At 37.8% G+C, this 25,201-nt stretch overlaps 1 protein-coding gene across 3 annotated transcripts in view; it reads left to right on the plus strand.

Annotated features, from left to right (window-relative positions):
- The window catches only part of CTNNA2 (catenin alpha 2), a 463,429-nt gene that overhangs the window by 132,764 nt on the left and 305,464 nt on the right, over positions 1-25,201 (plus strand). The window lies entirely within an intron of this gene.

The raw sequence follows: 25,201 nt of genomic DNA on the forward strand, positions 1-25,201 counted from the left end.
TGTTGAACTTCTTAATACATTGCAAATGTTTGACAGGAGTTTGGTACAATCAGAAGCTCACAGGGCTGGTGGTGTGTACCAGCCAAGGAACTCCGTGCTCCCTGTGAATTTTGCAGAAACGTTTCTTCTTGTGTAATAAATAGCAGCAAGTATTCCTTTGGAGGTAGAATTTTTTTTTTTTTCATGAAAACAATGGTGAGTAATGTAAATGTGAAATGGCCCAAGAATTACTGAAGGTGAATACGGTTAATTTTCAACATGCTTGTCCCTGTGGGATGGTAATCGTGTTTGATTTTTAGGATGTTAGCTATAGATACTCATAAGAGATTGACTCTTTGGTGTGTATGTTAAACCACTGAAGGTTTCGCTTGCTGGTGGAGCTATGAAACACTCAGCTGCCATGAAAGTATTGCGGTCAATACTAGTGCTGTTCACACAATTATAACAACAGCTCTCTGGGTAGGGTTTCCAAAGGTGGTGAATTGTTCAATGTGGTGTGAACTGGCAGTGCATAACCTTGTTCTGCACAGCTTGTCCCAGAAAATTCTCTCCACCCAACAGTGTGTATTAAAACTCAGATATTCTATTGCTGTGTCTTTTGGGGGATGTGGGAAAAAGTCCAAAGCGACATCAACAACCTGTTTTAAAATGAAAATGTTTGCCAAGAGGTATCAAACTGAGCATCCTGTACTTTGCTGTTTCTTGTCTTTGGTTGCTCCTAGAGTATCAGATGACACATATTGATCCCATTTTGCTGGAATCATCAAAATAGCACTGAGGAGACTGAGGATAGACCTTCAACGTTGTTATTTTCATTGGTACTGTTACATTTGTTAGAGTGATTCAATTCAGTATCAGTAGTGCAAACTTCAGTCCTTTAGTCATTGCATTTTACACTTCAGACCTAAATGTTGCTTTTCAAAGATACTGTTTCATATAATAAGAGTTACCTCAAGGAATAGCTGTTTGATGGTGCAGAATTGAAAAGCATTGTTTGCTTCTTAGTTTTTCTGAAGTGATGGTTGACAAGTTCTTGTGAAAGCTTGAATGAAGGTGAAGTTTGTGCTGCTGTGTTATGGGTTAGAAATTATAAAGAGAACATTAAATACCAGATAATGAGGCTGTGGTGGAAAAGAACTTGCTGGGTTTCTTCCTACAAGATTTTGCTTTGTAGAAGCATTACTGGTGCAATTCTTAAAGGTCTTTCGAAGAAACTTTGAGAACTGATGAATGGTGGCTTCTTATTTTATTGTGGTGCCTCTTTTTCAGTACATAGAGTTCTGGTAACGATGCAATTTGCCCTTGGACCAGGAACATTCTTATTTTATTTCTGGCTGCATTTACAGAAGGAGGAGAGTTTTAAATTCCTGCAGGCATTTATGACCACACTGAAGGTTGCTAATGTTGTGTCATCATTTTTACTTAAACACATAATGGTGTGAGCAGCTGCTTTTATGGTTTCCACAGTATGATTTTTGAAATAGTCTCTTTTTCTTCTCTTCTTAGTCTGAGCTGCACAACCCCTGTAATTTTTTTATTTTTCTGCTTTATATTGAAATGAAGCCAATTTAAGTAAGATATTTTTACACCTACTGAGTAAACATTATAAAACCTGAATATATACTTAATTACATAAAATGCTGTACTTCTGATTTTACCACATCTGGTGTGGTAGAATTTGAGAACAATGATTTCCAAACTGATGTTAGCAGTTACAAGGGATGGGATTAAGATTACATATTAATATGCCTAAATTTAGGTTTTTGTACATAGGGACAGGTAAACTAGGGACTCTCTCAATTCAGTTCTTTAAGGGTAGATGCCATTTTAAACTACCAGGTTAAAAAATTCCAGGGCTTGTTTGAGCAGAGACTCCTCAGTCTGCCCCTCTGAGGCATTTGAATCCTCCATGGGTCATCTTGTAGCTGCCAGCCCCACTTCCATGTCATGTAAGCTCTAGGAAAGGACAAATTGCCAGACTCCTTCCTTCATTGAATCATTTGAGCCTCAGTTGCTTTAGCTCCAGTTATAATTGTCAGAGACCAGATCAATACTGGAGATCAGATCAATATGGCCAAGGAAAGCTGAAGAGCCATTGAGATGACAACTGTTATAATCTAATATGGGCAGGGGTAAGATAAATACCTCTAGTCTGCTCTGATATATTAACTAAGTCTCCACAGCCAGGACAGAAGATCAGATCTCGAGTTTGTAGGCAGCTCCTGTTATCTAAGGATTGAGTTTTCATCCACTGGTCTGCCCTGGTAAAATTTGCTTTGCTACTAAACCTACTTCCTTGAAACCTGGGGATTGATTTTCTTGGGTTCTCAATAATTCTGAGCATGTTCAGTATAACAAAAGATCTCACTTGGAAAGTTTTTTAAAGCTTTCATGAGTTTCAAAAGAGTAAAACTGAAATGGCACACACCAAATATGACACAGTTCTAAGTCTGATCAAAGCTGATTTGCAAAGATAGACACCTTTAACATCTTCTGTCTGTGTGGCTTTAAACCACTGCAGTCCTGCTCTTGCTTTAGAGATTGTGAAATTAATCAGACATTCATGTCTTGGGGTTTATTCTGTTTGATGGTACCTGAAAAATTATGAATTTTTGGATGATGAGTGTTGATCAAATGAGCATACAGCAAAGTAAATATTTAGTGGTTATGCTTAAAGGATAGAGACAATGAAGGGCAGGGTATTGGCAATGTGCTGTTCAGTCAGTAATAGTTCAGTCCTTCTCCACCTTAAAATAGTTCCTTTTCATTCATCTACTTCTATTATTTGGGTTCAGAAGGGTGTTTCTTACAAAACTTCAAGAGCTGAAGCAAAAGGCTATGAGTTTAAGAAAAAGCAGATACTTTCAAAATGTTGGCATCCAAAGAAAAATCTGAAAAAAAAAAAAAGGTAGAAAGAAGGATAGGGCAGATTTCAACTTAGGTTAGTAAAAATGTTGCTGCTTCTGCAGTTGTATTATTTGCTATTACAGATAACAAAAAGAAGAGATGTGTTTTCATTTCTCCTTTCTTCTTCTCAGATAAATGTTGATTTGCTCCATTTCTTACCTGTCAAGTAACATTTTTAATTAGTCCCTAGGCTCTTTACTAGTTCTATGAATAAATACATATTTGCATAGTTATTGCATTGACTGGAGTCTCACAGTACATAGGCCCTCTGCAAGAGAGATCCCTGGGCATTCTCTGCAAGAACTTCTATGGAGATGAGATGTAAACTGTTTCATTATTCTTTGTATATCCAGAAATATACATTTGCTTCATTTGTCTTATCATAACTTTGACAAAATCTTTTCCCAGCATGGTATCTATTATTTCTCTCGTGAACTCATCTGAACTTTAAAATCTGTTACTTTTGGGAAGCAAAGTCAAGAAAGTTCTCAGTCTGCTGTGTCATATGACTTTTTTTTCCCCCAGTTTCTCTGTTTCTCACAGAAAATTGATAGGGTATTTCTCAGCTTCTTCTGTATATGTGATAAATCCCATCATCTATTTCAAAATAAAATTATATTCCTAGACCTCTGTCCTACAGAGAAGACCTAAATACAGCTCCACAGAAGCTCTTAATGCAATTGTTTTCTGTTCATCTAAATGAAAACCTGATTTAATGGATGGTTAGCTCTGATTGGGGTCTAGTTTCCTGCTGGTTTTCTCTCCTGGATCCTTCATGATTTGTGTTGCAGGCTGTCAGGGAGCAAAAATACCAGGAACCTGGGAGTTCCAGCTCTTAACTCCTGGATCAGAAGCGTGCTGCCAAACTCAACCCAGTGCTGGGCACCCTTTCTAGCAAGACTCGGGTGCTGCTGTGTTGATGTCTGATTAACATAAGAAAGGGAGGAAATTATGTCTTCAGAAAAAATATGCTTAAAAAAAGAATGCTTTGAATTCCCTCTGACATCATCAGATTCAGTGCCAGAGACTTAATGTTGTGTTGCTGGGGTGTATCAATGATAAATTTGGAAAGCAGTTGACAAGTGAGTAAGCCATGAGTGTTAAAGACCTCTGTAATCACTCCAGTACTGGCTTGGCATTAATTCAAATCTGCATTTGAAAAGGCATTTCCCAGCTGGTTCAAATATGATTTTCTGTTCTAAAGTCTTTGGGCTCATTATTAAGCCAACTTGCATTCTCCTGACTTCCTTTCCCTCTCATCCAGTGTTCCTGCTCCCAGTCCCTGCCAGCACTCCAGAGGAGCTTTTTTTTTTAAATTATAATTGTTTTTTGGGACAGCTAATATTTGTGTGTCTGAGTGGAATGATCAGTCCTTTATGGAGTCCTTGTATTACTACTGATGATTTAATGTTTAGATTTGAGGATCACATCTGAGCACTGGAATAGATTTCCTAGAGAGGTTATGGAGTCTCCCTTGCCAGAAATATTCCAGAACAATCTGGATGCAATCCTGTGCAATGTGCTCTAGGAAGACCCTACTTTACCATGGGGGTAATGTTACTTAATGTTTGCTCTTTGAAATCTTATTCTCTAAAGTTACTACCCACCCCTGATACCTGCTCACTCTTGAGTTGCTATAGGCTCTAATTCCTGTTTCTTATAGAGAAGAATTCTCTATAAGATATTCATAAGATAAATTCTCTGTAAGAATTTCTTGAAATGACAAAATACCAGAAGAACAAATGAGAAAGCACAAGCCTGCTGGCACCTTCTCTTCACAAATATATCAGTAAAAAATTGGAATTGCTCAAAGGAAAAACAGAGTGCTGCAGTACATGAAGATGAAATGTCCTTAGCAGACAGCTGGTTATTCTGCTTGATTGGAGAACGAAAAATGCAACAGCAACTGAAAAAAAATCTATAAACTCCCAAGATACTGCCAGCTGTCACATTTAACAACTTCATCTGAACTCATATTTAAAATAAGCAATAATTGGTGTGTACATTTCAGCTCTGATGCTGACTTGTGTAAGGTTAATCCGGGTGACAGTGAACAGTAAATTACAGTTATGAGACAGAAATGTCCAGAGCTGTCCTAAGATGAGGAATCAGGGGTGAGTGACAAGAGATTGACTGCTGAAGCAGCAGCATCGACTGATGCAGGCGTGACTGGCTCAGCAGGGCAGTTTTTCCATCAGTACCATTGTCAAATTCCTGGCTGCCCGAATAATTTTTAGAGGACAGCAGCTTGTTTAAAAGCTTTCCACTGTATTTCAAGCTGGAGATGAGCTATTTTGCTATTTACCTGGCTCTTTCAGAGCTATTTGTCTTTGTATACTTGAAAGAAACAAGTAGAAGCACAGTAGTTACTATTGGAGGAATAGGATATGCTCCCAAATGGTTTATGCATTGTTTCTTGGCCAGTTCAGGGTTTTTTGCATTTGTGCATCCCTCCTGAGTGCCCTGACTGTTCATAACTGTACATAAAATCACTGTCCAAGCGTGCAACCCACTGTCTGACTTAAGACTTTTCAGGAACCTTCTGTCTCTTCTATTTTGATGATGTCAGGCCCTCCTCCTAAGACACATCCACTATTTTTTAGTAGATTTACAGAAATGCTGCATCACTTACAATTGCACAGGTTATCTTTGATGTATTTGTTCATTCCTGAATTTCCTGGTTTTGTAATTCCATATTCAGTTTGCTGTGTTTTTCTTATCAGATCCAGAGACCCACACTAGTGTTTGCAATCAGAAACAAAAAAGCCCAGAGAAAGATGAGATTTCATGACTTGGAAATGACAATTATCCTAAAAAATTGTCCTCATTTCAGGTTCTGGTGATTGCAGGTTTACACACTCCTGTTGGGATGAGTAGATTTTTAAACTTACTGAAGTAATTTGCTCTTTACAACTACCTGTTACAATCTACTCTGAAAGGTGAGGGTAACCCAGGTTCTTGTTAATAAATCCGTTGGGGTGGATTAGAGTAAAACAACCCTGAATGAGTGTTTTTTGTAAATATATACATGTAGGGTTTATTGCAGAATAATTTGGTTGCAGAGGAAAACAGATATGAGGGCATTTTGGCTGCTATCTTTAGTAATATAACAATATAAAAGCATAAAAATCACTTAACAAAATGCATAAGAAAGAGAAGGGAAGGATAAGAGTAAAAATATCTCACCACCCAATGGCTTCACAATGAGACTTGGTCATTGCAATTTCAATGTCTGTTGGTCAAAATGATAGACTCAAACTGGCTGCATCAGATGGTGAAGGAAAGCCCCAAAACAATCCCTCTGTTTGGTTTATATTCACTCAGGTTCAGGTAGGAACACCCAGATACCTCCCCTGGGGTGGGGAATTTCAGATGGATGATGTAATGTTGTGGATCAGGAGACAACTGGGGAGAATTTGACACCTTCTAAGTCGATACAGCTGCCCATCACATCAGTGCAGCTGGGCCCATTACGGCCCATCATGGCCCATCAGCAGAGTGACCACCTGCAGGCCACGTGTGAATGTCCCGGTACCTCCCAGGCAGGGGAGTTATCGCAGCTGAGGTCACTGATAAGGACAAGGAGACAGTTCCTGCCTCCTAAGGTTTGTCTCTTTCCTTATCTCGTTCATCACTGAGTGTCTTACTGATTCTATGACTGTGATTCCGGTATTTCTGGGAGGAAATGCTGTTTCTGAACCACAGTGCTGGACTTTCCTTGGTGGTATCAACCAGAGAACATTTTTTGCTCTTTGTCTTTAAGGGCAGACCGTGCTATGTCATTATAAAAGTGTTGTATATCATGTTAAAGTGTAAATAAATCAAAGGTTTATGGAGTCTAAGGCTGAATTGGCATATTAGGTTGAGTGATGTTTCTAACAAGATACTTGCCTCCAAATTAGCATGGAAATTTTCTAGACTGACAGTAAATCCAAACCTGATTTTCTCCGTTCCTGTAGGGCTTAGTCTGCTTGGGCCTCTCTTACTCCAACATTAAAATTGAGGTCATGTCAGTCAGAATTCATTAAAGTTCGAATGCCTTGCCATTTCCACATTAAAAAATTCTGCATTAATTATATAATTGCAGTGTTTGGGTTTGGTTTGGCCATTAAACTGAAAACTGGGACAAAACCAACACATGACAGAATGAAGTGGCGCAACTTGGTGACACAAGATGGTGTGGGATTTAATTTGGCTGACTTTTATATTGTTTTTGACAAATAACCCAAACTGCCTTCCTATAAAATATTATATTAATTTCTTACGTGACATAGATGGGAATAAAGGATTTACTAAGTGGACTCCAAGTTCATCAATACTCAGGAAACTTGCTTTTCTTGACAAGTATATTTGTTACTCCTCATTGTGTTAAATATGTATGTATGCCTACAAAAGGTCTGACTGTACTTGTTGGTACTTTGTCAGAGTACTTGATCATTTTAAACTTAGTGTATTCAGAGAAAATAAAAATGTGATGTTTTTTCAAAAAAAACCCCAAACAAAGTCAAATCATACCACCCCCCCAAAATTGCATTTTCTTGCAACGGTTTTTACATCTAACTAATTTTATTTTGCATTAATTATTTAGTTGCTTTTTTTTTTCTCTAAAGTGTGTTCTTACAGAAGTAATGACTTCTGCACTGGTGCTTTTGATATGCTGGAAAGCATTTTCTCAATTTCAGACATACGCTGTCTGAAAATGATGTTAAAGCTGTTTGTCCACCTGAAAGAAAGTCCTCTATCAATCCTGTCTATCAGTGTGATTCACAACCTCTCTAATTTTTCTTTCTACTGAAGTTCGCATTTATGGGCCATTAATTTGTTGTTTTTCCATGTCTACAAGTCAATATCAATATGAGAGAAGTTTATAATGCATTTTATCCTATACCAATAACAATATGATTATTAGTTCTGTGTGTATCTGCTTTTGGTGTCCAAATCTTTCAGTATTTACACAGTCCACATTAACATTGTTGGGTGTTGTATTCTTTTGGATGCCAAGGAAAATATTCCCAATGAATTTATAGAACTATTGGAATGAATCAAAATAAAAGTAGAATGGGCCTACTGCAATTAGTGAGGTTTCGGAAAACCACATCAAAAATCTGTGTCTCCTTGGGAGGCTATTGAACATCTTCTGTTGCACATTAAAAATCCTTCAGTAATTGTATAATCGTGGTGTTTGACTGTTGAAGGCGGTGCAAATGTCTGTATTTTCAAAGACATGGCATTTCTCTCTTTTTGATTCATTTTCTTTAAAGACTACCTGAATCCCTCAGCAGTTGGACTGAATTTTTACTATAACTGGGCAAATACTGAATGGCTTTGGTTTGCCTGTTGCACTGAAAATTGAGGCAAAGGTGACACATCATTAGATCAGCATTTGGATAGTGAAGGATGCACTTCAGGGAAGGTCAAAATTCTTTTCCTTTTAATAATGTCACTGCAGTATTTACAGTGCCATTAGCAATCTAAACTACAGAAAATATGACAGTTGTGTGTAAAGGTGCAGTTTATGAATCCTGCATTGGTTTGGATTATTTTTGTTTGTTTACACCAGAAATGTTTTTTACAAATGAGAGCAAGGCTCTGCAAGTCGGTGTTGGAGGAATTCACTGTAATGTAGGGAATTTTCAGCTGAAATGATTGTGCTGGATATCCAGAAGAGGGCATGCTTGCACATCAGAAATGTTTTGTGCATCCATAAAGATCTGCATGCTGATATGGTGCAGCTGGAATCCAAGAAAATGCAGTAGTACACAAAGAGAAGATGTTACCTTGTTAGTAACTATGGGTTCTTAGAAACAAATAGATTCAAAGGTTGTTTGGGAAAAAAAGGATGTATTTTAATCAAATTAATATTGAGTGGCTGAACTGTCAGAAATGAGGTGATAAATTCTACTTGCATATTTTTGTAAATTATTTCAGCTGTAGGTACATGATGCAGAGCTCAGGAACGTGTGCATTCTAATACAGAATCATTTCCAAGTTGCTACAGCAGTGAACTGTATGACAATGTGAAATCAGAGATATCAGTGTTTGGTGGGGCCTGATGTTTGACCTGGGAAATTATCTTACGACTTGAGAATTCAACAGAAATGCAAGGGCATCACGTCTTGTGACACAGTAACTTGTTGCTTTTTCCAGAGTTATGTATTAGCCAGATGTTGGGAGCACAGGGAGTTTGTTTTTATATTTTCACTTGAGGAATGGAAGACAGAAGAGGTCTCTGTGGTAATCAGTTCCCTGAAAACTTGCTTAGTAAGAGGAGGAGGATTTTTTTTTTTTATTTTTTTTAAGATGGTTGAGCTGCAGGAATAAGCAATTTTCCTTTTGAATTGGGTTATTTTTTGAATTTGAAGTATTGATTCAATTTTCATAGTATTGGGAAACTTTTTCAAAACCTTTCCCTTTAACAGATACTGTGACTGGGTACAATATTTTAGCTTGCATTTGAGTACAACAGAATGAAATGAAGCGTTTTGTGAAATTAATTTGTCTCTAATTTGTCAATTAATTTGTCTCCCTACCCATATGGAGGGGTCAGAACTTGATGATCATTAATATCCTGTCCAGCCCAAGCTATTCTGTGATTCTGTACTGAAGCTTTAAGCTTATCTGCTTTATATATTTGTGCTGATTTGGACAAATTTGGAAATATATCCTCTAAGAGAAGGCAGTTTACAACCACCCTCCCGATGTGTTTAATTGTTAAATTAAGTTAAATTAAATTAAATTTAATTGTGTTAAGTTAAATTGTATTTAAGTTTAGGGTAACATAACGACCTCACATTTTCACAATACCTATATTATATAGGATTTTTATATCTTTGACAGATTGACTGTTGCCTTGTCCAATTCTTGCATTTATTTAAAAAGAAAGAACAACACAAAGAGAGTGGCAACATAGACAGATGCATCATAACTGGAATTATGCATTAAAGATGCAATGAAATTTATACATTTCAGTTTACTGAGACTCCTAAAATACAATTCCGTAGCTCAGTGGCTGAGCTCTTTGTGAAATACTCTGAAGTACCTTGGGACAGGATGTGTAATAATGGAGTTACTATGAGGCTGTCAAATGCATTGCCAGGGATGCCCTTGAATCCTGGGATCAGATGAATTACATTTTAATTGGGTTTTAAGGGTAAGCTGAGCAAGTAGATAAGGTAGAATTAACCGGAGACTATTAATGTCATGAAACCTTTGGTGCTCTTAAGCTGTTGCACTAAACCCAGTGAGAGCTCTTGCTGGGAAGAGATGTAATCACAGAATGACATCAACCCCTTACCTGGAGCCCCTTAGACCCAGGAAACTGGAGAAAAACACATTAGTTGGATTTTATTATAGCATTTTGGAGGCAAAGGAGACAAAAAGCCCAAAGCTGAGTTTTCCCAAGCTGTGGGACCATTTACCCAGGGAATTTCCTGACATTATTGAATGGTGGGGGTTTTGTTTCTGATAGAGCAGAACAGAAGCTGCTGTGATGTCAAATGGCCAAACCATTTGCTTGTGTATTTCTTTTCTCCATGAAGGAGCTTATGATTATTTTGCTCAGTGGAATTTTTAGGATTGTTGGATGAGTGACCTTTTTTCCTGTAACTTCTTTTTGTTGTCCACATGGATGCAATCAGATTATTAGAATTTTTAGAAAGTTACAAACTTCAAGCACTTGAACTCATTTGTTATTCCATTATTTTATTTTTAAACACATTTTTTATCATTTGAAGCTGAACAATAGGTCTAATGACTAAAGGCGTTGCAAGGCAAACTTAAATAATTTATTGCATATGTTAGAACAGGGGTCAGGGTAATGGCTAACATGCCATAATAGTACATAAGAGTAAACATATATATATATTTTTAATTTCCTAAATAAATTTAAAAAAAAAATGGAAAAGAGAAAAAAAAAGAGAAAGGAAGTGGGAGGAGGAATTTTTTGTTGTTGATGTCTGTTGTAAATCCATTAGTTTGACAGAAAATTACGTCTTTTTCTTCTGACTGGGTAGGTGAGCACAAATCCTTGTGCCTCATGCAGTACTTTTGATTTCTGCTTATAGGATGAGGATGTGGAGGCAAATCCTATGGATATCAGGGAAGGTTGTTCATCCTTGCACATATTTGTAAGGGATTCAGTTGGGAATATAAATGCCTGATTTCAGTATCTCAGTGTCCCCAGGAAAGGCAGTAAGGTTAACTCGCAGGATTTAAAACTCCACTGTATATTATGGGGTCTGGTTCATCCTGGTGTGTTCTGCCGGGAGAGCTGTCACATGATTCCTCCAAATGCTCAACCATTAACCTTTTGTCAAGGTGAATTTTAATTTAAATTATGAAATGAGATTTTTTAAAAAAATAAATTCATATAATGGTTTAAATTCTGAAATACATTTTGAAGCAGAAATACAGAAACTTTTCATTTCCTTCCAATTTTATTTTCTGTCCTTTCACTGTAACTAAATAAAGAAGTGAGCGAATCAATTACAGGTGTACCTGATTTGGAGTGTGTAAGGCCAGACTTCCCAAGTAGATTTACATCCAAGCATTTGTGTGTACAAAACAATAAAGCTTGAAGGCTCATTAGCTTGGAATGACCCCACTGTGTTTTATGTGACGGGGTCATTTCTTTACTAATGAGCCTCTAAGCCAGATGGCCAAGCCCACAGTAGTCTAACTGCGTTAGGGTGATTTAGATTTTTAGGTAAATAGCTTTGCTTTTCTGGTCTTTCTCTTTTTTTCTTACAGACAGGAGAGAGAAGGACAGCTTCTTCTAGAACTCTGTACACACTGTTTTGCCTTAGAAGATAAATGGCTGCTAAATAAACTTCTTAGGGTTTTATATCCATTTCTAATATTTTTTTCTGATTTGCAGTATATCTGGTAAATACTGTCCTCCCTGGAAAGTCTTGTGGGTAGGAAGTTATTGTGACAGTCTTTGCCTATTATTGGATTTTGGTTCAGCAGATAAAGAAACTCATTGCCTCTGAGCTTGTATAAAAGTACACAAGAAATGCAAAACTACAATGATTTTGCGCAGGTGATAGGGCAAGAATGGTATGCCCCATTTCTGGAAGTGTCCAATGCCAGGTTGGACAGGGCTTGGAGCAACCTGGGCTAGTGAAAGGTGTCCCTGCCCATGGCAAGAGTTGGACTAGATGGCCCTTTCCAACCCAAACCACTCAGTGACTCTATATAATTTTTCTATAGAATTTTTGCTTGTCTTAATGAATTTAGGATGTTTCAGGTGCATAGGATGAGGAATGGTTGCTCATTTGATCCTGGATTCATATCACTCAGGCATGTAAGTGAGGAACCAGGTCCTCATGGATACCCCCAAGATTGCTACCTTCAAAATATATTGAATTCTAAATGCCCTGGATTATTTTCTTGGAATGCTTTTGTCTTACCATGACTAAATCATACACAAGGGAAGCTTGGAAATGACATAAAAATCTATACGGACAACAACCAAAAAGAGAAGGGTTTTTAGAGGGCAGTTTGTTAATGGTAACATCAGCAAAATGGTTTTGCAAGTGTGTTTCAAGCACATTGTGCCGATAAATAGCCATTGTCCTTTCAGCAGTCCCACATTTCAGTGAGATTTGGATGTAACAAATTGTCCGTTTCTGTGACTAACTTCATATGATGATTTGCTTATATCTTCTGGGAGTTTGTCTCAGTGATGTTAGATAATAGTGTATAGATTCTTAGTAGTGAGAATTGGTCTTATCTTCAAAGAACGTGGTTATATTTGGGGGAATAAGAACATAAAAGGGCTCAGAATAAAGCTTTATCTCTGATAATAGTCACAGGGGATGACTCAAGAAGAGTATAAGAACCTGGCAAACATGCTGTGATTGTGATTCCTCTTTGCAAAATTTATTATCTTAGCCTCCAGCAACTTATAGTTCAGGGAGTTCCTGAACCGAAGGTGATATTTACTGTTTAAAAGTGAATAATCCAGATCCTTACTTAAACAGGCTGTAGAGCATTAAGATTTTAAGAGATCTACACAGGCCTCTGGAATAGCTATTTTTGCATCATTTTGACCCAGTCGTCCTTTTATTTTTAACTCTTTTTTTCCTCTCTTGAGTTTTGCAAGATGCTTAGTCCAGGTTGAATTAGGAAGGGGAGAAATGGAGTCAGTAAGTAAAGGAGAATTGTGAAAACTTTTATACTTTGGTAAAACCTTTTTGAACCACATTTTGTAGACATGATACACTTTTGACCTGCAGTCATTTTACTTTTCAAATACTGAAACAAAACTGAATGTGCTGCATCATTTGAAATGTATCAAGCCGAATACAGTGAGCTTTGATCACTTTATTTCCGCCTCCTACAGTTTTCCAGCTGTACCTGCCTCTCACTAGCACCAGGAACTTCCAAAGCAGCGGGAATTCCTACTGGGGAAAGTTTGCTGAAAATTAGCTGTGAAGATCTGGAGAGGGGATGATCTGGAATCCTTTACTCTTACTGTGTGCTTTTTGAACAAACCTGATAACAGAAAAAATCCCTACCGGGTGCCGCACCTTCACGGTGGCTGAACTGTGTGGTGGAAATGAAGACACTGCCAATGCACTTTCCTTTGTCACAAATTATTATAAAATGTCCAGTAAAGCTTTACTTCAGTGAAAGAGTTTACCTCTAAGACAGGTCAGAATCAGTGCCATAATACACTCTGTCCAGAGAGGAGGAATAAAATCAGTGTCAAATCACGAGCAGAGTAAATGAATTTTGGATGTGAAAGTGCACTGAAATGTTAACACTGTTGTGATTTGCCAGTGCTCATAAATCTGCCTCGAGAATTAGGACAGGGGGCATTTTCTGGTGGGGACACTAATAACAGGGAAGAAGAAGTGTTTTTCTCTTTTATCCTGATTTCTATGCATTCCCATTTAGCAGTGTATTGGGGAGAGGGTGTGTATGTCACATTTTTAGCTTGTCTCTCTTAACCAAAGGCAAATTAAGTCTCTTCCTGAGTATGAAGTATCAGGGAGAAAGTTATTCAAGTCCATCATTGCTTTTAAGACTTATTTGTGATGGTGAAATTTCTGCTTTATAATTGAGAATGGGAATCTGGTCTCCAAATCACACCTTAATCTGTAGTCTGGGAAACGTAAGTGGTATTTTATCTCTTTACTTAGTGTTGCCAGACTAACAGAATGACAATAATATAGCTGGGTTTTGTCAAAGCATATAATTAAATGGCTATGAAAACTAAAGAGCATTCCATTCACTGAAGAGTGGTTACACTTGTACTGCCATGTAAGCAAAATGGCAGTGCCAAAATAAGAGAGCGTCACACGCTGTGTACGTTTTTATTTGTTAATAACAAATTTAAAATGATGAATACTTTTCCTTCGGTAAAATTCTTACGGAATCCCTTGAGAATTCCACAGCGCCGTAAATGTAATTTGCAGTTCTTTACAATTATGGTTTAAATAGACCAAGACTAAAGGGAGTCTGCCTATTTGATTTCCAAATTTGCATCACTTAAAATCCAATCAGACCAACTGTTCAGATTTTTATTAGATATGAAATACACGAATGGGTTCAAGGCCATGCTATGTATAGCAAACATACACCTTGTTGTGCAGCATGGGTTATCTAACTCATTCCTTAGCATGTGATTCGACCTTCAGCCCACCCAGACTGCTCAGTAACTCCTTGAATTGTTACTATAATAAACCCTTCGATTTTCAGTAACTGGTGTTTTATAGCCCAGCAGATTGCATTTGATTTTGTGGATTTGCTGTAACATATTGAGTTTAACGGATTTATGTAGGAATGTAAAACAAAAATAATACAGCAGGCGCTCCGAGTTTTCAAACACAAGGCATTAGGATTGCAGATGGCCGAGTCGGATAATGACATTGAATAATTTAGTGGGGAAGGTAATCTGGTTTTGAGAGAATACATTAACATTTAGCTGATAGTACAGGTGTCTGGGTACTGGTCTGCGTGCTCAGATCTGAGGTGCAGTGGAGTGATGGTGTGAGGTGCAGCTTTACAGCCTCACTGACCGTGCTTAAAGAAGAAGTATCTTTTCAAAACATACTAAAATAGATTTAGAAGACTCTCAGCATTGCAGTCATTGCAATAACTTCTCACTGTCTGGTGTAATTTTTTATTTGTTGATGAGAGAAGAGGAGCAATATTTCTTTAATGAGCTTTGATTAGAATTGTATGTTCATTACAGGGTGGATCTAAGAAAACAAGGAGCAAGAAAGCACAGCAATTAAAAGAGATTTCTCTGCTGTTCATGTCTATTATGTCAAAACGTGGCTTCTGCCTTTTCCGCCAAATTGACAATGGGACACACCAAACTTTTTCTCCATGACAACATCATTAAAATGTAGTAGACATGATTTTAATATTGGTAGTTGTGCTTTAGAGAGAAACAGTCAGAGCAATAACCTGGGACTGGCTGAGCTCTGCTGGCAGGAGCTCTTTGGGTTGGATTTGTCTGTCTGTATGTGCATTCCAGTAATGAGTGGTGCCATGTCCCTGCAGTTCCCTCTCCCTGACACCAGCACAGAGCACACACAGAGTCACAGACCATCGAATCCAAATGGTTTCAGTTGGAAGGACCTTAAAGACCATCTCATTCCACCTTCTGCCATGGACAGGGACACCTTCCACTACCCCAGGTTGCCCCAAGCCCCATCCTTCCTGGCCTTGGACACTTCCAGGGATCCAGGGGCAGCCACAGCTTCTCTGGGCAACCTGTGCCAGGGCCTCACCACCCTCACAGGGAAGAATTTCTCCCTAATATGTAATCTAAACCTGCACTCTTTCATTTTAAAGCCATTCCCCCTTGTCCTGTCACTCCAGGCCCTTGTCCAAAGTCCCCCTCCAGCTCTCTTGGAGCCCCTTTAGGCGCTGGAAGGTGCTTAATGGTCCTCCCTGGAGCCTTCTCTTCTCCAGGCTGTACAACCATGTTAGTTTGTTTTCTTTCAGCCTGAGGTCAGTTTGCTATTGCTGTTTTCTTTGTTAACTGATAGGTCTGGAAGAGAGTAACCACTTCTGCCCAACTCTTCAGTGAAATACTTTGCTCTGAAATCTGTATTAATAAAGGTAGCAAGTACATACACTTCAAGGAACATTCATGAGGTCATTGGATAATGAGTATGTGACTTGAATTATGTACATCATATTTATTCACTTTAAGGCTGATATTTGTTCAGGCATATCCTGAATAATTTTTGCCTTGGCAGGGAAGAACCTGCCAGTTTGCATATTTTGGAGCTTAAGGAGCAAAACATTTCCACTGTGCGTAAATGGGAACCTTTTCGTTGCCCAGCTGCAATGCTTGAGCCATGCATCCTCTCTTCCAAGCCACGACTGTGTCCCTGACTGTGCTGCCTGATCATCATCAGAGCTGAGCTATTCCAAATTTCCAGCTTTCAGCATGGGTAGCTTGCTGAAGGAGACATTATGGCTTGATTTCAGATGGAGCCTTGCGTAGGCTGGATCATTTTCACAACTATTCAAGCACTGCTTGAGTCCCTGGTTGACTAGCAGTATTGAACTCAAAGAAGAATCTGATGAAAGGAAAGGAGGGAGCTTTCAGCAATACATAGTAGAGGGCTTAAATTGAGTAAAACTTGCTGTTTTCTGCACCTTTTGTCTTGCTTATTATAAAAGGCAATAGGTATCAGATTTTCTGTGTGGAACTAGCACCGGATAGAGCCAAATGTGGAGAATTTGTGTTGAGCAGTTGAAGTTTTTCAATATCATAGAAAATTGAAAACTAGAGGATGTAAGAAAAGTGACCTTAACACAGTCAAACACGAGTTTTATAAAGTAAACCCATAAGTCTTAGGAATACCAAAATAGCCTGACCACGGTATTGATTTTATAATGTTGTTCCTGACTCTCGCTTTGCAGAGCAGTGACATTTCATTTCACCCATTGGAACCATAATAACTGAAGTGCAACACCAGCTGATGGAAATGAAATTAAACCTATCTTCAGTAATAAAGCAGTGATGTCCATCAAGATTAGAATACAAACCTGTTTTCTAGTTTTATAATGTTCTATTACAACGAGCTATAAATAAAAAGCAGGTATTTGTTGTAGCAATACCTGTATATCAGCTAACAAGCAGATAACCTGACTTCTCTTGGATTCGCTACAAGATGTTCCTAAAATAAGTACATCTCCAGCCATGCCATTGTGAAATTTGTATTCTGCAAAATATTTAACAAAGTTTCTTATGCATCTTCACATTTGTGGTGAAAGACATTAAAAAAAAAAAACAATCCCCATAGCATAACGCAACCGTTTGTTGGGAAAATATAAATCTGGGCACAGACACAGTTTATCTGGATTTTTTTAAGTGCTACACATTTAAGAAACATTAAGAATTACTTTGGATAGGAAATTCATCCTGTTAATTTCAATCACTGACTGAAACATCACCAACCTGAGAACTAGAGATGTTTCTTGTTTTGTTTAATGGCTTTTTTCAAAGAAAATAAAAATTGCTGTCTTTTCTCGGGTTCCTCATTGCTCTTCTTTAAACACATTGTTTCCCCATGACCAACAGCCTGATCTTCCAGGTCAACAACAGGGGGAGGAGAGATCTGTGGATTTTTTATTGACCTTTTGTCTGAATACCAGGTGGAAGTAGCTCATTATTTAAATCTGGACATCCAAATCATCACTTGAGTTGCAAATTTTGCTTTCATTGTTTTGCTGATACCAAAGGCTTTTGCAAAGGTATTAATTATGGCTCACTGGATTAATGGCATTTTGCTAAGGATTGCTATAGCTGGATTTTCAAATCCAAAGGGAGAAACTTCCATCCTTTGTGGGGTTCTCATAGCCCACTGCAGAAGGAATACTTATTCCTGGGTTTCTAAAGGATTGGACTTCACACGAAATATATGGATGGTTACAGAGCCCAATTGTTTGCTTCAGTTTCTCAGCATTTTTTCTCAGCTTTCTGTGAGCTGCAAACCTTGATTAAAAGAGAGGCAAGACAGGATATTTTTCATGGTATTTTAGCTAATTGATTAAGTTTTGGGGAAATACAGTACTAAAATTTACCTGTTCTACTTTGTTCATTTCTCCTTTATGGAAGAAGGACCTAAAGTCAGAGCTGCTAAATGACCTTTTTAAAGGAGTTATTAAGAATTCAGAACAATTCTTAGCATTTTCATTTTGATCTTGATGTCTGTTACTCTTACTGGCGTCATTTTCATTTTCCTGTCTCCTTTCCAAATTTCCTGACACGTAACTGACAAGATTTACCTGGAACATAATGCGTGAAGACCTCAGCTGAAAGAGAGCAGAAGGAGCCTGACACTGGGATATGAAATGCAACCTTCACCTGTCACTTTATGATATTAAAATGTGTCTGGCACCTGTGATCCCATTTCTCTGAGAGGGATGGTAAAAAACATAGTAGAAACAAGTTATAAACTGATCTGGTTTTGCTTTATGATGGTCTCAATTTTTGTTATTTTCCTTTTATCCTAATTTTTTTGGTTTTGGGGGACTTCTAAATATTTTCAGTTTTTCTTTAGCTTCTAGAACTAGTATTTCTTCCTATCTTGGTATATTTATTTTCTTAAATAAATAAAGGTGCAGAAGTGGGTCATGTCTACTGGGAAAACATGGTTTTTCCTGTCCTTTTTAAAACTTAAAAAAAATTCCAGTACCTCAGGGGCCTACAGGAAGGTTGGGGAGGGAAGAAATTCTTTTCTGTGACAGTGGGGAGGCTCTGGCACCGATTGCCTGGAGAAGCTGTGGCTACCCCTGGATCCCTGGAAGTGTCCAAGGCCAGGTTGGACGGGGTTTGGAGCAACCTGGGGTAGTGGAAGGTGTCCCTGCCCATGGCAGGGGGTGGGACTACATCATCCTTAAGGTCGCTTCCAACCCAAATTCTGGCATTCTGTGATTTTCAGTGAGTTCTTTTAAAATGCTTTTCTGTGGATGCAGAGCATTGTGGGGTGGAGAGGGCATGGATATCAGTATCTGGTTTTCATCATCATTATTGTTGTTGTACTGGGTTGGCTAAAGGACATGTGTGAGTTTTCTTGACATAAACATTACGTTCCTTGTTGTCCTGATAAAAGGAACTTTCGTAGCCAGAAGTGCCTTGGACTTCACTCGTGAAATGGGGGAAGAGGATGCAGGACAGCCCCCAAGGAAAGTCTCTACATCTGTGAGAAGGGTTCATCTTCCAGTTGGTGGTTTCCTTCCTGAGTTCCTAACTAGCACAGTTCCTAACTGCCAGGGAACTCTTAGCAGGGAAGCTAAGGAAATATGGGAAACTCCCCTGTAGTGAAGGGATTGAGCATTTAAAAAGATTATCGGTTTTCCTTCAAGAGCAGAGTCAGGCATTGGAACAGGTTCAGTCTCCATCTGTGGAGCTGCCTGGATAAAGCTCTGAGCTCTGTTTTGACCTCCCAGCTGACCCTGCTTGAAGCAGGTGATTGGACTTAGTGACCTCTGAAGTCCTTTCCAGACTGAGTTATTTTATGATTCTATGATATTTAAGAGAGTTTGGGCACAGTGACAGCCCGTTTGACATCCCGAGCTCTTGTACATTTCCAGCTGACAGAAGTTTGTATTCCTGGCATTTCACAGAGTGGGATGGAACTGATACTCCTGTCAGGCAGTGAAGAAACAGAAAAATAGAATATTAGTTAAAAATGGACAATGATTTCTTGTAGAAGGATGGGGTGAAGGGATGCATAAGTCCCAATCAATCCCTGTATGCCCGTGCAAATTTTTATGCTAAAAGTTGGGTAATTTTTGCTGCTTAATAGAATGGAGAAGGGCCACAGTGTCAGTATCTTGCCTTTTTTCTGAAATTAGGCAAATTAAAAATGATGTTTAATACACTGACTGTAAGCTGTGTTTTAGAACTTCTTGAAGTAAATTCAATAACGAAGAAATGTGCATTGGTTCTTTGTGAGAGTCCTGAATTCTACAAGCAAATTGTATTTCAGGATAATATACCTCTGATTAAGAAAAAATCAATAAAATATCCTCTTTTTGTGTTTTTTTCTTGAAAATCATTATTTACTTGACCAAATTAGATTAATCTCTTTTTTTCTATATGGTGACTGTATGTATTTTATCAGAGGCTTAAATTGCTGAAGCCAATCAGGAATTTCCAGGCAGAACTAGATGTGGTAGCTCATCATTCTATTCTCTGCTCCTCAAAAATTTATTTGAATCTTTTTGTAGGATACCAATAATTAGAATGTACTGTTGAGAAATTGGAAATTAATATTTAAGATATGTTAACTCAAAGTTAACATGAGTAGAATTTACATTGGAGCTTAGTGGTCTTACATTTGCCCCCACTTGAATTCATCACCTACCTGGGAATTTATTTTTCTATTTTAAATCATTTACAGAGGAAAAGAACAAGATGATGGAAATATGCAATAAAAAAAATCATTTTTAAAGTACTTATTAGACCTTCTTTGGGTTTTTTTTTAGATTAGATTTTTTTGATTTTTGGCTTTACTTTTTTAACCTGAGTTACATTTCTTCTGTCACTTCATTTCAGAATAATTTCGCTTTTACATGTTAGGAGACAAAATAATATGTGTAAATGAGGCCCAAGCACACTTGCAAACTTTCCCTGTCAGTTTGTAATTACTTCTAAGTTATCAATAGATTTGTGTTCTTGCCTAAATACAGGATTGCAGTTTGCAAATAAATTGGCTAAATTGGAAGCTTGAAGGCCACAAGCCAAGAAAGTAATGTTATTAACTTCTGTTACCTGTGTCACTATAACTTCAGGACACTTGCAGATAAATTCTTTGCCAGTTCTCATTTCCAACAGCAAGGTTGATTTATGCATATTCTGGCTGAAATGATGTGCTACAAATCTTTCATGAGGTAAAAGACTAATGAGGGACCTCTGCGGTTTAGAGAATAAATGGAGAGAGTCCCTGTGAACGCTGCAGATTCCTCAGTGTCTGTATTTGTTTAGCAAATATGTAAAACAGTGATCTGCATTTGTGGTTGTGCTAATTTATGAGTCAAGGACTCAGCTTTAAATTTCTATTGCTTGTTTTTCATGAATGTTCTTGGAATTCTGGGACAGCACTTGTGAGCTGTGTTTTCGGTTAATCAAATTAAAACACATTTTGTGTCACATAAACTGGGTTCAGATGATGAAAATGTGATTTATGAGGATATAGGGCTTTCTTTACCTGTTAAATTTTGTGATATAAGCCTTTAAAAAAATCTAAAATTTTTTTCAACAGAATTCCAGTTTAAAATTAGTGGGCTTTTAAAGAGCCCCATCTAGTCTGGATATCTGGCTGTGGTACTTAGGTGGCATTGGCAAGGATGTAATTTTGGTGAAGAAAACAATTCAGATTTGAATATTTTAAATATTTTGCTGAAGCTTATTTAATGATATTTTATTGTGGAATCATGCATGTCATTAGACTGTCACCATTTTTAGTTTCATAGAGAAAACCACAGTATATAACTTTATATTGTGGTATTAGTATTTATGGACTTCTTTACCAATGGGTGTTTAATTAATAAAGGAGACACTCTTAGTAGTTAATAATTTAAATATTAGTATTGTAAAGGTTCATTTAGGAAGAGAAAAGTCCTGAAATCTTGATCCTGTATTGAAGATTCTGAGAGGTCTCATGTTCCATGCAAGGATGAGAATTTTAAACATTTTAAAACACATGCAGAGATGTATGATAGAAACAATCCAGTTGTGCTGCTTTTGTCCTGTGTGACAAGCCCCACTGATAAGATTTAACTGGAGCCATGTTTTTAAATAGAACATTGATTTTCAAATAATGAATAGGAATAAGAACTTTCTGTGTTCATAAATTCTGTTTTCATTCCAAAAGGCATTTTTTGCCAGTCCAGGCCTAAGCAGAAGCTCCTATGCTTCATTATTCCACTCACTTACCTTTTTCGGAAGGGTGAGGGTGTGGCTGATGGTTAGAATTGGAATTTAGTTGCTCCCCTCTCCCTCTCACCACTGAAATGTGGCCAGGAGGGGGAAAAGTTAGAGAGGATCTTAATCCCAGCCTCCCTGCATGCAGTTCATGTGCCATCCAGGAACCTGACAATTTTGGGGGGTTTCAAAGTACCTTTCACTGGTATATTGAGACTAATTTAATTCAGTAAAATTTGTGTGTGTTTGGGAGTAGTTTCTAGCACGATCTGCTTGTTTGTTAACATATTTTAGTCTTCTATTTTCTTCTTCTGTATGTGTTGAATTCTTAGTTGTTATTTAAAGAAACAAGTGTTTCACAGAGTTGTAAATACTTATAAAATGAATATTATGCTTTAGATTCTGGGAGAACCTTTTAAATCCATATCAGTGTGGTAAGAGAAATCTCAACTTCTCTGTTTGCTTCTTTTCTCCTTGGGCTTTGTGGAAAATCAAGTTGCAATGTGTTTGCAATACTTTTCACTCTGTGTTAAGACACTAATTTTTATCCAGTCTGCTGAGCACTTCAGGTGAGTGTTGAAGGCATAATGATGATGTTATTTAATAGATAAATTGGAAAGTGGCGAAGTCAGAGGAATTGTTCCTTTGTTCTGTGCCTTCACCAAGGTGAGGGTAAGACAGCAGGACGTGACTGATCTGTTGCTCACTGTCTTGTCTTTATACCACACAAGTTTGGGAATATCTGCCTGCCCTTTAGAAATTTGGTGGGACTTCTGGATTCTGCTCGTCTTTAATGAGCCACTAACTCAATTTTTTTAATGTGTAACTAATTTCTCCTTTAAAAATTAGAGATAAATGCAGAGATTAAAATAAATACAAGCACTGAGGATTTTTTTTTCCTTCAGGGCTCTAGCATGGAAATGTAATCACCCGGGAAGAGATCTGGGTTCTCAGAAATGAGGTCACCTTGGCAACAAAATCTTCTGTTATTGTCTGCAAGTAGCTAATCAGTGATTTGGCAGAGCAAGGAAGGATAAAAGGGACCTCTGAGCCATTTCCTGTCTGTCTGGTCCTCTTCTGCTGTACAAGGTGATGGTGAGGTGCTTGAACCAGAGGCTGAAGGAGGCTCCTGCCCCAAAGGGAATTAGAGAATGCCAAGAGGGATCTGATGTCATGGTTTGTAACACCCCAAAGCTGCTCGCTCACTCCTCCCCAGTGGGATGTGGGACAGAATCAGAAAAAAATTAAAAATCATGGGTTAAGATAAAGTCAGTTTAACAGGACAGAAATGGAAGGGAAAATAATAATAATAATAATAATAATAGTAATAATGATGATGATAAAGAATATACAAAAGCAGTGACTGCTGACCGATGCCCAGCCAGTCCCTGAGCAGCAATTGCCCCCAGTTTTACTGCTCAGCACGATGCCATGGGGTCTGGAATATCCCTTTGGACAGTTGGGGTCTGCCAGTCCTGGCTGGGTCCCCTCCCAGCTTCTTGTGCCCCCAGCCAGCTCTGGCAGGGCAGTGTGAGGAGCTGGAACATCCTGGACTCAGTGCAAGCACTGCTCAGTAAGAGCTAAAACATCAGTTTGTTATCAACATCATTCTCATCCCAATGTTCACTTTCCCTGACCAGTCAGGCAGCAATGGCCTAAAGTCTCTTCAATTTAAAGCCTTTTTTGTTCCATTTGTGTGTTTTCCCCCCCTTCTTCTATAAATTTAATTATGATTTTAAGCTGTCTGGAGCACAAGTCTGATAAGGAGCAGCTAAGGGGCTCAGCCTGGAGAAAAAGAGGCTCAGGAGGGACCTTGTTGCTCTCTACAGCTCCCTGAGAGGAGGGTGGATATATTTATGTTGAATTTATATCTACAAAAAATTACTTGTGTGTTGCTGACCATCTCAGCCTGCAATTCTTTTTTACAATTGAGCTTGTAGATGAAATCTTTGCCTTCTGCAGTCATTAACAGGAAGATTTGGAGTTCACTGCCACAGAATGCAACTGTGGAAGAGGCAAACACACCCTGTAATTTGGGTGCTGTTCTCTACTGATAACGATTTCCCACTGCCAGGCAAAGATAAAAGAAATGAATAATCAAACATTTGCATGTTTGTGTGAAAAACAAATTAAATAGAAGTCCTGTTTCTTCACATTTCTTTTTTGTGTCAGTGTAACCAGCAGCACTTACTGAAAAATTAGGCTGATATTATGGATTGAAAGAGCAACTCCAAGCATAAAGTGGGCAGGGAATTCAGTGCCTGTTTTCCTTGTTTTTCCCAATTCGTCACTGCCTTAATCTTTTTCTGTCTTCAAAACATTGTACAGGCATTTTTAGGCTATTTTTTTAACTTTTTAGATGTCTTAAGTGTAACTTGTCAGTAGATACTGCAGCTGATGTCTTGTTTAGGAGACAACAACAGAAAGATTCTGAAGGGGGTTTTTTTTTCACTTACTAGTGTCAAAAGTGATGTATTTTATTTTATTTTATTTTATACTGGTTTGCACATATTTTTCAGGGGGAACACTTTACAAAAAATACCATAAACCCAAGTAAACATGTAGTCATAGCACATTTTAGAGAACAAGATATAAAATGCTGGTTTCACTGTATTTATTTTTAAAAGTGTGACGGGCCATGTAAATTGTTTGTACTTGGTGACAGTATCCACTGAATGCTGAAAATCAATAAACAGCGGCGTCATGGCTTTAAATGCCAATATTCAGCCAGGCAGAGATCAGTGTTATTAAGATACATACAAGTTAATGCTTCCATAGTTATTAAACAACAAAATAAAAATCCATGTCTGGGAAAGCACTGCTTAAACAGCAAAGGAGTGGAGATTAGAGAGTATTTGGAAAAAAAGAAGAGAGTGTGACAGGTGAAAATGCAAATTCAAAGCTTTATGCAGCACTGGTGAAGGCATAAAACTGTTGCTACACATCAGAACAATAATTCAGCACTTCAAAGTCTTATTTTTATTCTTTTTTTTGTTGTAGTAGGAGCCACAAACTGCCATATTTTTAATGAAGAACACCTGTGGTTTAATTGTAAAGCTTTAATTAAAAATGCCAGTTGTATTCTTTATCTTTCAAATGTATGAAATGTTGTAAAAAATAGCTTCCTTTTCAATCTTAAATTGTTAAATTCAAGATCAAGGAAAAGTTGTTTTTATCAAGTTTAGCAGAAAAACTGACCTGGACACTAAGCTTCTAGATCTCCAAAATTGGTAACAAGGACAATTCCATCAAATTTTCAAATGCTTGGGGTTTTATATTTAAGAAAATTTGCTTTCTTGTACCATAAGAATTTGGGTTTTTTTTAAATTCAGAGAGATTTTTCAATTCAGCTCAACTATCCCAAAAAATTTGCTATTTTCTTGTGGTTTA

Source organism: Corvus brachyrhynchos, unplaced genomic scaffold (genome assembly GCF_000691975.1).
Source record: "Corvus brachyrhynchos isolate BGI_N302 unplaced genomic scaffold, ASM69197v1 scaffold166, whole genome shotgun sequence".
Taxonomy (NCBI): Eukaryota; Metazoa; Chordata; class Aves; order Passeriformes; family Corvidae; genus Corvus; species Corvus brachyrhynchos.